The 10,000-nt window shown below is 49.4% G+C and overlaps 1 protein-coding gene across 1 annotated transcript in view; it reads left to right on the top strand.

Moving 5' to 3' along the window:
- The first annotated feature begins 2,746 nt into the window (after nt 1-2,746).
- The window catches only part of syt3 (synaptotagmin III), a 237,897-nt gene continuing 230,643 nt past the window's right edge, over nt 2,747-10,000 (top strand). Inside the window, exon 1 of the mRNA XM_073033814.1 lies at nt 2,747-3,108. The gene's annotated coding sequence lies outside the window, so the exon portion shown is untranslated. The remainder of the gene's footprint in view (nt 3,109-10,000) is intronic.

The following is a 10,000-nucleotide window of genomic DNA, read 5'->3' as shown; positions in this document are numbered from 1 at the left end:
GCCTGAGGTGAGAGGAAGACGTTTTAAAGGAGATCTGAGGGGTATGCTGTTGATATCCGCAACTTGTCGCCAGGGGAGGTGGTGGAATGAGCCTTTTAGCCGCAGAAGGTGGTGGAAGACGTCTTTGGGTGTATTTAAGGCAGAGGTAGATAGGTCCTGGGCTGGTAGGGGAGTTAAAGGTTACAGGGAGACGGTGGGGGAATGGGGTTGAAAGATAAATCAGAATGGCGGAGCAGAATCAATGGACTGAATGACTTGATTCCGCCCCTGCTCCAGGTGCGCAGTTCATTGAAAAGTCACAGATCGATGGGGCGGTGGGGGAGAAAAAGGGCATTTAGCATGCTGACCTTCGTCAGTCAGGGCACTGAGTACAGGAGCTGGGGCATTATGCTGGAGATGTACAAGTCATTGGTGAGTCCACACCTGGAGTATTGTGTACAGTTCTGCTCACCTTGTTATAGGAAAGATGGGGTTAAACTGGAAAGAGAGCAGAAAAGATTTACGGGGTATTGTCAGGTACAAAGGGTCTGAGTTGTAGGGAGAGGTCGGCAGGCTGGGTCTTCGTTACCTGGAAAGAGAGGCAACTTTATAGAGATGTTTAACATTATGAGGAGGACGGTAACAGCCTTTCCTCCCAGGATACCGGAGGCCAAAACGAGGGTGATAGGTTTAGGGACGGGGGGGGGGGGGGGTGTTCCCAACGTTCATTTATGCCATGGACGAATGCCATTAATCAAGGGGTCTGTGGACCCCAAGTGGGGACCCCCTGGTTTAGGGTCAGAGGGGAAACATTTAAAAGGGAACTGAGGGGCGACTTTTCCATGCAGAGGGCGGTGAGAATATGGAACAAGGGGGGCAGAGGAAGTGGTTGGGGCAGGTAGAGCAGTTTCATTAAGAAGCGCTTGGACAAATACATGGGGGGGGGGTGGGCTTGAAGAGCAATGGGCCAAATGCAGGAAACTGGATGGGCACCGTGGCTGGCATGGACTGGTTGGGCCGAAGGGCCTATATCTGTGTTGCATTGTTCTATGACTCTATATAAACTCAGTGGCCTCTTTTTTAAAAAAAATACACCTATATTAATGCAAATATCTAATCAGCCTATCGAGTGGCAGCAATTCAATGAATAAAAGCACGCAGACGTGGTCAAGAGGTTCAGTTGTCGTTCAGACCAAACATCAGAATGGGGAAGAAATGTGACCTCAGGGATTTTGGCTGTAGAGAGATTGTTGGTGCCAGACGGGGTGGTTGGAGTATCTCAGAAGCTGCCGATCTCCTGGGACTTTCACGCACAACGGTCCCTGGGGTTGACAGAGAATGGTGTGAAAAACAAACAGAAATAATTCAGTGAGCGGCAGCGCTGTGGGCGAGAGCAGCGTGTTAACGGGAGAGGGCAGAGGGGAACGGCCAGACAGGTCCCAGCTGACAGCAAGGCGACGGTAACTCAAGTGATCACGCGTTACACACAGGAGCATTGCTCTACGCGCAAGGTGGATGGGCAGAAGCGAATGAACAGGCAGGCTGCCACTTGTGTAGGCATCTCGTGTACCTAATAAAGTGGCCACTGAGTGTATCTGCACCCGTCTCGATCACAGACTCGCACCGTTCTACATAGAAATCGATTCGGCTTTACACAGACTCTAGCTTTCATGTTCTCACCCCAGCTGGACTGTTCCTATCCATGTGGCGGTTAGCCAGAGGATCCGCAGGAAAGGAAATAAACTAAAATGTCTGTAATCTATACTAGAAATAAAAACGGACCTCTCTGAACACGAATAAACGGTAGAATTTACGATACCTCGCTCTGTTGAAAATTGATTCACTAAATCTCATCGGTCTAATGGCTACAATGGGCGGCGGGAGAGAGGAAGGGCTGGGGAGGAGAGGGAGGGGGTGCTGCGGGGACGGGGCGTCAGGATTTGGCTTCAATCTGTTTCTGCCCGTGGGGGTGGGGGTGCGCAGGCGACACCATTAACCCCTTGTCCCGAGGGGAGCGCGTACAGTTGCCAGCACCGTCGGGGCGGACTTAATTGCGAGCTCACTTGACCCGTGTGAGAGAGGGGGAGAGCCCGCCGTGTCCACGGGGGACACTACCTGGTTCGGTCCTACGGCAGGAGGAGAGGCAAGGGCGTAAATCACAGGTCGTGGCAGAATGCCGCGGTGGTAGATGCATTTAATAGACCGAGACACCTGTCAGAGGCAGGCGGAGGAGATTTCTGTGGACGGGAGTGAGGATGGGATTGATAATTAATTGGACGTAAAAACTCTGTGTGTGTGTGTGTGTGTGTGAGCGAGACGGAGGGGCGAATAAAAGAGCGCAGGAAGGCGGCTAACAATACATCCGCTTGGAGCCGGTGTCTCCGAGAAACGGACGAGACTCGATCGGGAGGGTTAAAAGGGACGAGTATTACATAGACACAACGCTACGGCAGAGGAGGGTGGGAGGGAGAGAGAGAGACGGAGAGGAAGGGAGGGGGAGAAAGAGAGGGAAGGAGAGAAAAGGGGGGCGAGGAGAGGACAGAGGGGGAGGGAGGGGATAGGAGGAGGCAAGCAGGCGGGGAGAGATTGAGGGGGAGACGGAGGGGTGAGAAAGGGGGAGAGGAGAGAAAGAAAGAGGGAGGCAGGGGAGAGAGGGGGGAAAGGGAGAGGAGAGGGTGAGGAAAGAAAGAGGAAAGACAGAAAGCAGGAGAGGGGAGAGGAAGGGAGGAGAGAGGGAGGGAGGGGGAGGAGAGAGAGAGGGGGGGGGAGGAGAAAGCGAGAGAGGGAGGAGGGAGAGAGAGAGAGGAAGGAGGAGGAGGTATTGGTAGGCTCGTCTGCCAAGAAGCGGTACAGCAGTCGGTTCCGAGGCTCCAGGATCCGGCTGCGTGGAGTGAGAGGGCGGAGTGCCGGCCGGGCGAGCTGCCCGGAGTCAGCGGGGGCCCGGAGACAGCGAGCAGAGAAGGAAAGTTAACGCACCGCCGACTCTTCCCCGAAGCCCGAGGATCTGTGACCGGGGGACCCACGCTCCCAGCCCGGCAGCAGCGACTGGAGCCCGGACCCAGGACCAGGGCCATCCTCCCCTCCCCGCCCCGACAGCTGCAGGAACTCCGGCCGGACGACTAACGGCAGGTATTTACCAGTGCTCCCGCTCCCGTCCATCACTGACTCAGCGCCGCGTTCACCGCACTCCCAGCGGCCGCCCAGTGCGGTCCGAACCGGGTACAAGTACCTTCACGTTCAGGTACAGGTCTACCCTAGTGACAGTCAGAACTGGGTAAAGGTCCAATTCATGTACAGGCATAGCCAGAGTACAGTCCGAGCGGGTACCGTGCTCTTCAGTCAGTTCCAGCGCTCAGCGCCCGCGCTCGGGGTTACAGCAGAGCCGATCTAGCTGTCCTCTGTTCGGTTTGGGAATTCCTCAACATCCACCCCCCCCCCCCCTTCATTCATACACACACCCTCTGAAAGCCTCTCCCGCTGGGGCAATTCATCCAGTATCTCTCTCCCATTTTCCCTCTATCCCATCCCTTCGCTCTCTCGCTCAATCCCAATTTTCGATCTTGTTTCCCCAATTAGCTCCCTTTCCATTACCACCTACCCTCTCTACAGCATTTGCCTCATTACGGTACACACTCCCAACCTCTCCGTCACTCCCCGTCTCCCACCCCCTCTGTGCCTTGCACTCTCCTCATTCACACCTCCGCTATCTCTACATTCGACCCTTCAACTTCTTCCCCCAACCACTCCCTCATAACTTCCCCTTTTCTCCCACTGCCATACTCCCCAGCAGATATTATACCTCCCCAACACATTTTCCCCCGGTTTTCCTCCCTCCCTCTCCCCTTTCTCACTGATCCACTCTCTTCACTCTCTCCATGTGTGTACAATCCCCCCATTGCGTGTACAATTGCCCTTCCCCCTTGTGTGTACAATCTCCCCTCCCCTTGTGTGTTCAATCTCCCCTCTCCCCTCCCCCGTGTACAATCTCCCCTACCCCCTTGTGTGTACAATCTCCCCTCTCCCCTTGTGTACAATCTCCCCCACCCCATTGTGTGTACAATCTCCCCTCCCCTTGTGTGTACAATCTCTCTGTCCCCTTGTGTGTACAATCTCTCCCTCCCCTTGTGTGTACAATCTCCCCTCTCCCATTGTGTGTACAATCTCCCCTCTCCCATTGTGTGTAAAATCTCCCCCTCTCCCGTTGTGTGTACAATTTCTCCGTCCCCTTGTGTGTACAATCTCCCCTCTCCCCTTGTGTACAATCTCCCCCACCCCATTGTGTGTACAATCTCCCTCCCCCCTTGTGTGTACAATCTCTCCGTCCCCTTGTGTGTACAATCTCTCCCTCCCCTTGTGTGTACAATCTCCCCTCTCCCCTTGTGTGTACAATCTCCCCCCCCGTGTGTACAATCTCTCCCTCCCCTTGTGTGTACAATCTCCCCTCCCCCATTGTGTGTACAATCTCTCCCTCCCCTTGTGTGTACAATTTCCCCTCTCCCCTTGTGTGTACAATCTCCCCTCTCCCATTGTGTGTACTATCTCCCCTTCCCCGTTGCGTGTTCAATCTCCCCTCCCCCCTTGTGTACAATTCCCCCATGGCGTGTACAATCTCCCCTCCCCCATTGTGTGTACAATCTCTCCCTCCCCCTTGTGTGTACAATCTCTCCCCTTGTGAGTGTGCTCCCCCTTCCCTTGTGCATACACTCACACCCCTCTCCCTGTGTTCATACATTCTCTCCCAACTCCCCCCTTGTTCCTACTCACTCCCCCTCCCCTTTTGCGTACAGCCTCCCCACTATGAAGTTCGAATTCAATGTGTATCAGAGTACATGTATGCCACCACGTACGACCCTGAGATTATTTTTTCTGGCATACTCAGCAAATCTATGGAATAGTTACTATAACAGGATCAATGAGAGAGCAAGAGCTTAAGAGAAAAAGCTGCAAATACAAGTATAAATAAATAGCAATAAATAATGAATATGAAATAACAAGATAGAGTCCTTAAAGTGAGATCATTGGTGTGGGAACATCTCAGTAGATGAGCGTAGTTATCCTCTTTTGTTCAACAGCCTGATGGTTGAGGGGTAGTGACTGTTCTTGAACCTGGTGGTGTGAGATCTGGGGCTCTTGTATCTTCTACCTGATGGCAGCAGCCAGAAAAGGGCATGGCGGGGAGGGGCGGGGTTGCTGAGGTTTGCCAAAGATGCTTCCCTCCGAAGGTGCTTCATGTAAATGTGCGCAACGGTTGGGAGGCTTTACCCGTGATGTACTGGATGCTAACTCTCCCCTTGTGCATACGCTCCCTCCACTCTCTCACAGCAAACACACTCCCCTCTCCCCTCATGGGTACACGTTACATCGTGCACACACACACACACACACACACCCTGCCCTTCCCGTGTACAATTTTCCCCGTGTACACATTCCCCCCTCCCCTTGAGTATACACACTCCCTGTCCCCTTGAGCATGTTGTGTCACCGACACCCCCCGGCACTTTTTGCCCCCCACTAAAACTCCAATTAAATTCACACAACCAACTAAACCTGTGTAAAGTCTCTATGAATTCATTACTCTCTGCACATCAACTCGATGAATATAAATGGGAACTTTCCTTTTCTTATTTTTCCATTTATAAGAACAATCACGATATCTGCTGGCGACTTTTCTTCCCCTGCAACCATCGGGCTCCTGAACCAAACTGATAACTTCACGCAGCTCATCTCAGAACTGAACTAATTCCACAACCTACAGGCTCACTTTCAAGGGCTCTACACTCATGTTCTCAGTATTATTTATTCACTTTTTTATTTTTATTGTATTTACTTCTTTTTGTCTTCTTTTGCACATTGTCATTCTTTGTTTTTTGACGCTTTTGCAGAAATTCTATGCATTTCTTTGTTCTCCGGTAAATGCCTGCAAGATGAGTCTCTGGGTAGTATATGGTGACATATACGTACTTTGATAATAAATTTACTTTGAACTTTGAAACCTACACTTGCCCAAGAAATCGAGCCATGCCAGTGTCTCTGTTAAATTCTGCCAATCCCACCTCTGCCCCTTAACCGGGGTTAGAGTCACAGAGAAAGACAGCACAAAAACAACCCTTTGGCCCGCCTGGTCCATGCTGAAACCATTTAAACTGCCTACTCCCTTTGACCTGCACCCAGACCACTGACCTCCATATCCCTGCTATCCCTGTACCCACCCAAACTTCTCTCAAACTTTCAAATAGAAATTGCGTCCACCACTTGTGCTAGCAGCTCGTTACACGTTCTCACAGCCTGCTGAGTGAAAAGGTTTCCCCTCATGTTCCCCTTAAACTACTCACCTTTCCTCCTTAACCTGTGACCTCTGGTTGTAGTCACACCCAACCTCAGTGGAAAAAGCCTGCTTGCATTTACCCTGCCTATACCCTTTATAATTTTGTATATGGGGGCATTTAAGGTGGGGGGGGTTATATGGGAGGCAGGGTTTAAGGGTCGGCACAACATTGTGGGCCGAAGGGCCTGTACTGTGCTGTATTGTTCTATGTTCTATAGCTCTATAAAGTCTCCTTTCAATCTTCTGCATATTAAAGAATACAGTCCAAACCAATTCAATGTTTCTTATAACTCAGGCCCTCCAGACCCGGCAACATCCTTGTAAATTTTCTCTGTGCTCTTTCAACCTTGCTTACATCTTTCCTGTAGGTAGGCGACCCAGACTACACATGCAATATGCTGAATTAGGCCTCACCAATGTCTCAACATGACATCCCACCTCCTGTACTAAATACATTGATTTATGAAAGCTGGTTCACCATTGCCAAGCAATCTAGGTTGTCCTCACCTCTGCTGGTTGAACTGTGTCCACACACTGCGCCCGATCCACCCGTCGGTTTCTTCCACTCAAGCTGGACCCACTTGGCCTCCGCATCGCTTCGACCTCAAACAGGATTAACCCTGGCACGGCCTGGCTGAAGTTAGCAAATGGGAGGGCTGAGCTGGCCTTTCCCGAGCACCGCTTGCTCGGGGTCACTCATAGGGTCACCGCTGACGGAGAGGTCAAAGTTCACTCACCCCGAAATCCCAGCTCTCTGTGAGCTGTGGAAGGGAATGAGAGGCCCCATCAAGAAAGGACAAGAGGTACAGTGCTGTGGAAAAGTGGCAGAGTATATACAGTGCCTGTAAAAAGTATTAGAAGTTTTCATGTTTCACGTTTTATTGTTCTACAACATTGAATCCCAGTGGATTCTATTTGGCTTTTTTGACATTGATCAACAGCAAAAGACTCTTTGGTGTCAAGGTGAAAACAGATCTCTATAAAGTGATCTAAATTAATTACAAATATAAAACACAAAATAATCGGTTGTATATTCAACTCCACCCCCTTTAAGATGACACACCAGTTGGCTCGGGAAGTCACATAATTAATTCCGTGGAGATGTGTTTTTGGAGACCTGTGTGCAGTCAGGGTTTCAATTGACTATAGTAAAGATACACTTATATCTGGAAGGTCCAACTGCTGGTGAGTCAGTATCCTGGCAAAAACTGCACCGTGAAGACAAAAAAGAACACTCCAAGCAACTCCACAAAAAGGTTATTGAAAAGCACAAGTCAGGAGATGAATGCAAGAAAATTTCCAAGTCACTGAATATCCCTTGGAGTACAGTTAAGTCAATCATCAAGACATGGAAAGAATGTGGTGTAGCTGTAAATTTGCCTACAGCAGGCCATCCTCAATAACAGACAGACCGTGCAAGAAGGGGACTAGTGAGGGAGGTCACCAAGAGACCCATGATAACTCTGGAGGAGTTACAAACTTCAGTGGCTGAGATGGGAGAGACTGCACACATTAACAACTGTTGCCCTGGTGCTTCACCAGTCACAGCTTTATGGGAGAGTGGCAAAGAGAAAGCCACTGTTGAAAAAACTTACATGAAATCTCAGCTCGAGCATGTGAGGGACTCTGAAGTCAGCTGCAAGAAGGTTCTATAATCTGATGAAATCGGAATTGAGATTTTTAGCCATCAGACTAAATGCTTGGCATAAGCTGTACACCGCACATCATCAAAAACACGCCATCCCTACTGTGAAACATGGTTGTGACGGCATCATGTGGGGATGCTTCACTGTAGCAGGCCCTCGAAGGCTTGTGAAGGTAGAGAGTGAAATGAATGCAGCAAAATACAGGGAAATCCTGATGCGGTCTGCAAGAGAACTGTGACTTGGGAGCAAATTTGTTTTCCAGCAAGACAATGGCCCCAAGCATAATGACAAAGCTGCAAAGGACTGGCTTAAAAACAACAAAGTTAACGTCCTGGAGAGGCCAAGTCAGAGTCCAGACCTCAATCCAATTGAGAATTTGTGGCTGGACTTGAAGAAGGGCAGTTCACTCTCGATCCCCGTGCAATCTGACAGATCCTGAGCGGTTTTGTAAAGAAGAATGGGAAAAAAATTACAGTGTCCAGATGTACAAAGCTGATAGAGACCTATCCACACAGACTCAAGGCTGTGATTGCTGCCAAGGTGCATCTACTAAATACTGACTTGAAGTGGGTGAATACTTAAGCAATCAATTATTTTGTGTTTTGTATTTATAATTAAATTGGATCACTTTGTTGAGATCTGTTCTCACTTTGACATGAAAGACTTTTTTTCTGTTGATCAGTGTCAAAAAAGCCAAATTAAATCCACTGTGATTCAATGTTATAAAACAATAAAACATGAAAACTTTTTTTGGGGGAGGAAGTGCTTTTTATAGGCACTCTATATAGATAGGGTGCCTTAGACTTCTGTATAGTACTGTAGGAATTTTATGCATTGTACTGTACTGTTGGCACAAAAAAAAAATCATGACGTATGTGAGCGATGATAAACCTGATTCTGATTTGGGTCTCTATTGTGGACTGAGAGTGGGAAGTGGACAGGGAGAGGGGAATCATGGCTGGGAAAAGGGGGAGGGAGTGGGAAGCACCAGAGAAACATTCTGTAGTGATCAATACACCAATTATTTGGAATCAAATGACCTTGCCCGGTTACTCAGGACTGAGTGTGTCTGTGCCCACGGCAACCCCTGCCCCTGGCATGCCTTCTGTGCCACCTGTCCCACACTCCTCCCAGGATGCTCCACTCCCATCCATTGCTCCCGCTATATTTACAGACTTGCTCCATGTTGTCAAATACAGTACTGTGCAAAAGTCTTAAGCCCTCTGTCTATATATACTGTATGTACCAAAGACTTTTGACAGAACTGATAATCAAAGGTAATAACTAGAGCAACAAAGCATTAATCTCAATCTGAAACACCAACTGTCCATTTCCTTTCTTTAATGCTATCTGACCTGCAGAATTCCACCAGCACCTTCATGTACTAATCCATGGTTGATAGGTTCTTGATCAGTCAGGGCATCAAGGATTACAGGGTGAAGGCAGGGGAATGGGATTGAGAGGGAGAATAAAACAGCCATGATGGAATGGCGGAGCGGGGCAGACTCGATGGGCTGCATGGCCTAATTCTGCTCTTGTGCAAGACCCAGGAAGCAACATAATTCCTGGTCGAGGAAGCTCCTTACGTGCCGTAGTTTCTAAATAACCTTTGGTGTACTGTGGTTTTCTATTGATGTCATGACAATTCCATTGCATCTTTCTTCTGTGTTGGCATCGGTGGTAGGTACAGTTAATAAAGGGCGTAGGACGTCATTGGCATAGGCTGGCAGAATGGGCTGACAAGTGGCAGATGGGATTTCATACAAAGAAGGTTGAGTGTACTTTGACAAGTGAAACGGGGGAGAAAGTGAAAAAATTTCGACTTCATTGCACAGTTCATCACCTGTGAGTTCTGCGTGCGGAGAGTTGATCACGGCAAGTCACATTCTGGTGAGAAACAGTTAGCAATGTATCTGGGAGTTTGCAATTTATAACAGGAGGTGCTGAGTGCCAAAGGCGAAAAATTCAGTCCAGCCTCGATGGTCCAGTTCTGCAGTGAGCTCTTCTGCCCTGTGTGGGGCGCTGGAGAGCATGGGGGGGGGGCGGGGTC

The sequence above is a fragment of the Hemitrygon akajei genome, chromosome 31 (assembly GCF_048418815.1).
Source record: "Hemitrygon akajei chromosome 31, sHemAka1.3, whole genome shotgun sequence".
Classification (NCBI taxonomy): Eukaryota; Metazoa; Chordata; class Chondrichthyes; order Myliobatiformes; family Dasyatidae; genus Hemitrygon; species Hemitrygon akajei.
This window is presented reverse-complemented; position numbering and strand designations above follow the sequence as displayed.